Source organism: Pinus tabuliformis, chromosome 3_1, assembly GCF_031772625.1.
Source record: "Pinus tabuliformis cultivar Carrire ecotype Pingquan chromosome 3_1, CPIR1, whole genome shotgun sequence".
NCBI lineage: Eukaryota > Viridiplantae > Streptophyta > Pinopsida > Pinales > Pinaceae > Pinus > Pinus tabuliformis.
In genome coordinates, this window is record NC_142301.1 from 985,221,424 (window position 1) to 985,227,248 (window position 5,825).

At 29.3% G+C, this 5,825-nt stretch overlaps 1 non-coding gene across 1 annotated transcript; it reads right to left on the minus strand.

Annotated features, from left to right (window-relative positions):
• Positions 1 to 3,335: 3,335 nt before the first annotated feature.
• Positions 3,336 to 3,407, minus strand: TRNAI-UAU (transfer RNA isoleucine (anticodon UAU)). The gene has a single exon. It is a non-coding gene; the product is annotated as a tRNA-Ile (tRNA).
• Between the last annotated feature and the right edge of the window lie 2,418 nt (positions 3,408 to 5,825).

Sequence of the window (5,825 nt, forward strand, 5' to 3'; positions counted from 1 at the left end):
ATTTCAATAATCGTTTTCATTTTAATAGTGGGATGGGGTATTTGTTTTACATGCGAAGTGTCATCTGATTAAAATTCCATCTGGAAGTTCAATAAATGTTTTAGCTATATATTTTATTTCCATTAAACTAGAATTTTGTTGATGCATTGATGTATTTTCTTTTAGTTATGGCTTAAGAGTATTCTTGGTTTACCAAAGCTTATGAAGCATATATTTGTTCTTCCTCTGATATTTTATTTTTGTATTGACTAGAGATGCTTTTGGATATTTTGTAGTTAACATTGTTTATTCTCTAAGATAAATATTACTATCCACCTGGAATTTGTAACTCATTAAGGAAAAAATGTATAGTACAGTTCACTATGCTTATTCCTTATAATTTGGAAATTGTTCGAGAGTAGTCTTAATTCCAAACCCACTGTATTTTTTTTTCCTTCTCGAAAATTACATCCTAATCCCATAACATCGATTTCGACTTAACTTCTATAGCTAATATGTTGTCAATTCTTGTTATAACCTAGATTATACACATTCTATGGAAATCAGGGTCGTATTATATTTATATACTCGATTCCTACTTCCAATCTTCTCCCCCTTTCAATCCTATTATGAAAATTTCTAGCATATTTATGGTAGGGCTTCCCTTCATGGGCTTACCTTCATGGTTGAACCTCGTAAGGTGGATGATATAGTCTCATGATGAAATTATCAGTTAAAGATTTACACCAGAATCCTCATCTATGCACTCCTTTAAATAATTATTTCCTTAATGTCGTTATCATCTTTTGGTATCTAGGAATGTGTGTATATGTTTTCTTCTGATATTCATCCAATATCATTTGTTTTAAAACATTTACATTGGGAATATACAATCTATTTCAGTAGGTTAGCAATTTTTTAGAATTTTCTACATATCTTGGAACTTCCATTTGATGTAATTTCTGTTGAATTTTGACATATTTATGATCTTGTTGTATTGAATTTTTAATTTGTTCCACAAAATTTTTACTAATATGACTAATAGATACTCCCATCAAAGCATGTGCATGCCTACTTAAAGCATCTACTATGCCTTTAATATCAAATTCGAACTCACTGAGGAAAGTTAGCCACCTTCTTGTCTAGCATTTAGATCAGGTTGGATGAAAAAATATTTTAGGATGATGTGACTTGTCACCAAAGTAATTTGTTTCCTGTCAAATAGTGTCTTCACATCTTTAGAGAATATATCACTATCGGGAGCTCTCAATCATACACATCATAATTATTTTTGTGTCATTTCATTTTCTAGGCTCATAGGCTATTACTACATTTTCCTGCATCAAAACTCCCCCAAGACCTTCCAAACAAGCATTAGTGAAAAAAATGAATTCCTTATTTGGATTTGAAATTTTCATAATAGGGGCTACAGTCAGTAATTGTCTCAATTTTTCAAAACTTTCCTTGCATTTGACTGTCCATTCAAACTTTGTTCCTTTATTCTACTAGGAAGTTATGGGGTAAACCAATTATGAGAAACCCTCTATAAATCTTTGACAGTATCCTATGATCACCATAAATGAGCTAATTGTTGAGACATTGTGTCATAGATTGTCTCTATATCAAAATCAACCATGGTCCAACGTCACATTGTGACAAAGATTGTCTCATAATGAAAATCAACGATGGTAAACAATGGTCAACCATGTTTATTTTAGGGTTTTTATAATATTTATCTTTTGGTTTTTATACCTTGGGTTTATAATATCAACCATGGTCATCCATGGTCAACCATGGTCCAATGTCGCATTGTGACAAAGATTGTCTCAATATGAAAATCAACCATGGTCAACCATTGTCCAATGTCACATTGTGCCAATGGTTGTCTCAATATGAAAATCTATCACTCTCAACCATAGTCCAATGTCACATTGTGACAAAGATTGTGTCAATATGAAAATCAACCGTATCAAAAATGGTCAGCCATGTCATTTTAGGGTTTATATACCCTAGATTTATAATATTTATCCCTTGGATTTAATATTATTCCCTTGGGTATTTAGTATTAATCCATATTCCCTTGGGTTTCTAATATTTATCTTAGGGCTTATATACCTTAGATTTATAATATTAATCCTTTGGGTTTAATATTATTCCCTTGGGTTTAGAATACCTTGGGGTTTTAATATCTTGGGTTTATTATTTAATATCTTCTAATTTTTAAAATATTTATTATAATTTAATTAATTTAATAATAATATTAATTGATAATAGTAGCAATTTTAATTAATAACAATAATCTTAATAATAATAATTAGTTAGTAATAATAATAATTATTTGGTAATAATAATATTTTTTTTGGTAATAATAATAATTATTATTTTAAAATAATAATAATAATAATAACAATAATAATTTTTATTATTATATATGTAATATTATTAATCAATTAAAATAATTAATTAATTAATTAAAAATTAAGTAATTGTAAATGACATTTAATATTAAATAATAATTATAATTATAAATAAATAATTACTTTTGATTATATGATAATAATAATATTTCTATTGCTATAGTTTTTTTGTATTATTATTTTTATTGATATATATTTATTAATGGTAGATATAATTGAAGCCTTTAGCTATATAAACAACATTAATATTTTTAATGTGGTTCTGCTACTATATATGTTTATATCTTATTTATAAGAATTAAAAAATAATTTCTTATTTATAACAGTTTAAGATGCTTGGGCATTGAGGTGCAGCTGGAGGGCACATAGAAAGTGACACCTCCTTCGACTGCCATGTTAATATGATGTGTTGACACGTGCTTTCCAGCATCAATGGAGCTCTCATAATTCCTCATTAACTCAGCCTTGCCGTACTACAACACAAAGGGGGGTTTTAAGACAACATTTAAGGCAATTTTTGGGTAAATTGTCTTAACTGGAGACAAAAGATAACTTGTGTATTGTCTCAAATATTGTCTTTAAGCGGGTGTCTCAAATTAAATTGTCTTAAAATATTGTCTCTATAAAGACAATATATAACACAAGCATTTTTGTCACTCTAGAGACAATTTCATTTGTCTCTCCAAAGACAATTTCATTTTTGTCTCTCTAGAGACAATAGTTGGGATTAAAGACATATTGTCTTTAAAGAGACAATGTCTTTGATCCTAACTATTGTCTCTCTAGAGACAATAAAAAATTAGATAATACAACATCACTTTTGTCTCTTTAGAGACAATATAAAATAATAAATGTAGAATAATAGCTCACCATGGAAATAAATCAATATTAAAAGAATTTAATTAAAAATAAGCTACAATATCATTGATTAATTCATATCAGGACACAGTGGAATCGAACCACCAACCTCCTGCTTATAAAGCAGGTGCTCTTCCATTGAGCTAGCACCCTTTAAAGATTTACAATAAAAATGGCAATAAAAATAATAGCTATTAAAAACAATTTGGTTAAACAAAACAATAAAACAATTAAAATTAAAATAAAATATCAACAACTCGCAATTTTGATTAATTTTATTTCATTTATAATTACAATACAATTTTGAATTAAATAGTTAAAATAAAAATACATCCAAATTAAAATCACAACTAAAATTATATTAAAATATCTCAAAATAAAAATAATAAAAGCACTTTACAAAGTAGTCACAAATCTCAATAAATTGGAAATGATATTTTTGAATGTAATGGTTGAAAGCACAATAGCTATATTTACATTAAAGTCAGACACAAAATAATAAAACAATAAAAACCCTGGCAACACAAATATGCCAATAACTTTGTAATTTCAAGAGATTTTAAATCTCATAATTTTTGTGTATCTTTTGCTAGATAAAAAATATATATGTACTAAATTCACCCCGAAAGAAGTGAACTCACCCATTTTTGTCCTCAACCCAAATAATAATAATAAGTTTATATTTAAATATATGAACCAACCAAGAATTAAAAGAATCAAATCAATAGATACGAATCACATTTAACAAACATAGTGCTAAAGCTTCTTTCCTCCCCAAACATCCTAGTGGAATATATAAAAGCTAATTGAAATTAAGGAAAAAAGGTGATGAATGGGTTCGTGAGTAAACAACAAAAGTTCAAGACCATGTTACACCCCTCTCAAAACTGCTATCTAGATTATTGTAACATGATATGACAATAATATTAATGCCCACATTCAAATGGTGTGCATAGATAGATATTCATCCAACTAGATGGAAAACCCATATTTGTAGGCTTGTATACCTATTTTTTTAGCAGTTCAGCCATTTCTACCTATTTTTTTAGACAAAAGTATCCATTAATAATTAGAACATGGATTTTATGATAATAAAACAACCAATTGCCTGAAAAAAGAAGTACATTATATGGATCTTTATATCAATTATAGGTTTGTCCACAATACCTATTTTTTTCGCAATTTCTTGATCTCTTCTTTGAGTTTTGTTACTCCAGCTTCCAACTCAACAATATATGCCTGCAAACAAGGAAAAGCTTTAAAGTATTAATATTCCTAGATAAAAATCTAGCTGAAAATACCAAGTTTGTGAAACTAAGGGTTTTGTCAGAATGTTTGTCCAAACATAGTTGGGTCATTAAAATAGAGACAAGCATCATAAAAGTGATATCAATTAGCAAAACACAATAGTTATAGAAAAATCCTTTCATAATGTTTGTCCAACAATAGTTTATCAATCAGAACTGACATTTTTACAAAATAAGACAAATAGATTCCTATGCTCAGTTAAGAGATCAAGGACAGATTATTTATCTTAAGTTTAGAAGGGTTGACTTTTGAGGACAAGCTGAAAGAACTTATTCAAAACCAAGCACATGACGTAGCTTACCTTCATTACAAGGTTTCGCACAATGTTACCCTCTAGCTTAGTTAAGACCTTTCAGACAAGCACATAGCCAAGACCCTCTTTCCTTCAGCTTTGTTGCTTCCTTCTGGAGTGTCCGGATGACCAAGAATACCATTTGGAGGGTTGGGATAATCTTACCCTCTACCTCAGGTAAGACATAAATGAATGTGCACGAAGACCCCTCTCTCCTACAACTATGTTGCATCCTTTTCGGAGCACCCAAGGTCACCAGGACAATTATGAGAAAAATCAAAGGAATACAAACCATGATATCAAAGATTTGTATGCCATAAGCAAGGACCTCCCAACCCATAGTATAAAGATGAGGACCTAACAAGCATAGAGCAAACCATTAGTTTCGCATTCTCAAAATCCAGCCAAAAATAAGCAAGTCAATTGTGCATGCAGTCCATTAGAAATGGCTTATAATTTACTCTTCAATCCTAATATCTTCCCTACTATGTAGGTAGGTACCTTAAGCCATAGAATGGATCTTAACATAGACTTATATGTAGTTAAAAGTACATTGTATAAGCTGTAATGTTGGAGGGTTTTGATCAATCCAACAAATAAAATTGTAAAACGTTAAGGACATAATTACTTTTTCATGATCCTAAGATTAAAAGAAATGATACTTACACTTTCATGAACCTAAGATTAAAACTAATGACACAAACGCTATTTTTACCCCTAATTTAGGTAAAGCACAAAATAGCATTTTTTAGCAGAAAATTGAAAATTTTTATGAAGAAAGACACAATTCATATTTCTATAGAAGATTCAGTGTCTCAAATTCAAAATTTGATAGATGAAAACTATGCTTCTCATGTTTTACCAAAATAGATACTCAATTGCAATGAATCAGAGCATAACCTATAATGTACACACAGCTCTTCAGTACCCGTCTCACATAAAAAATTGTAAAATACATCACACGAGACCTT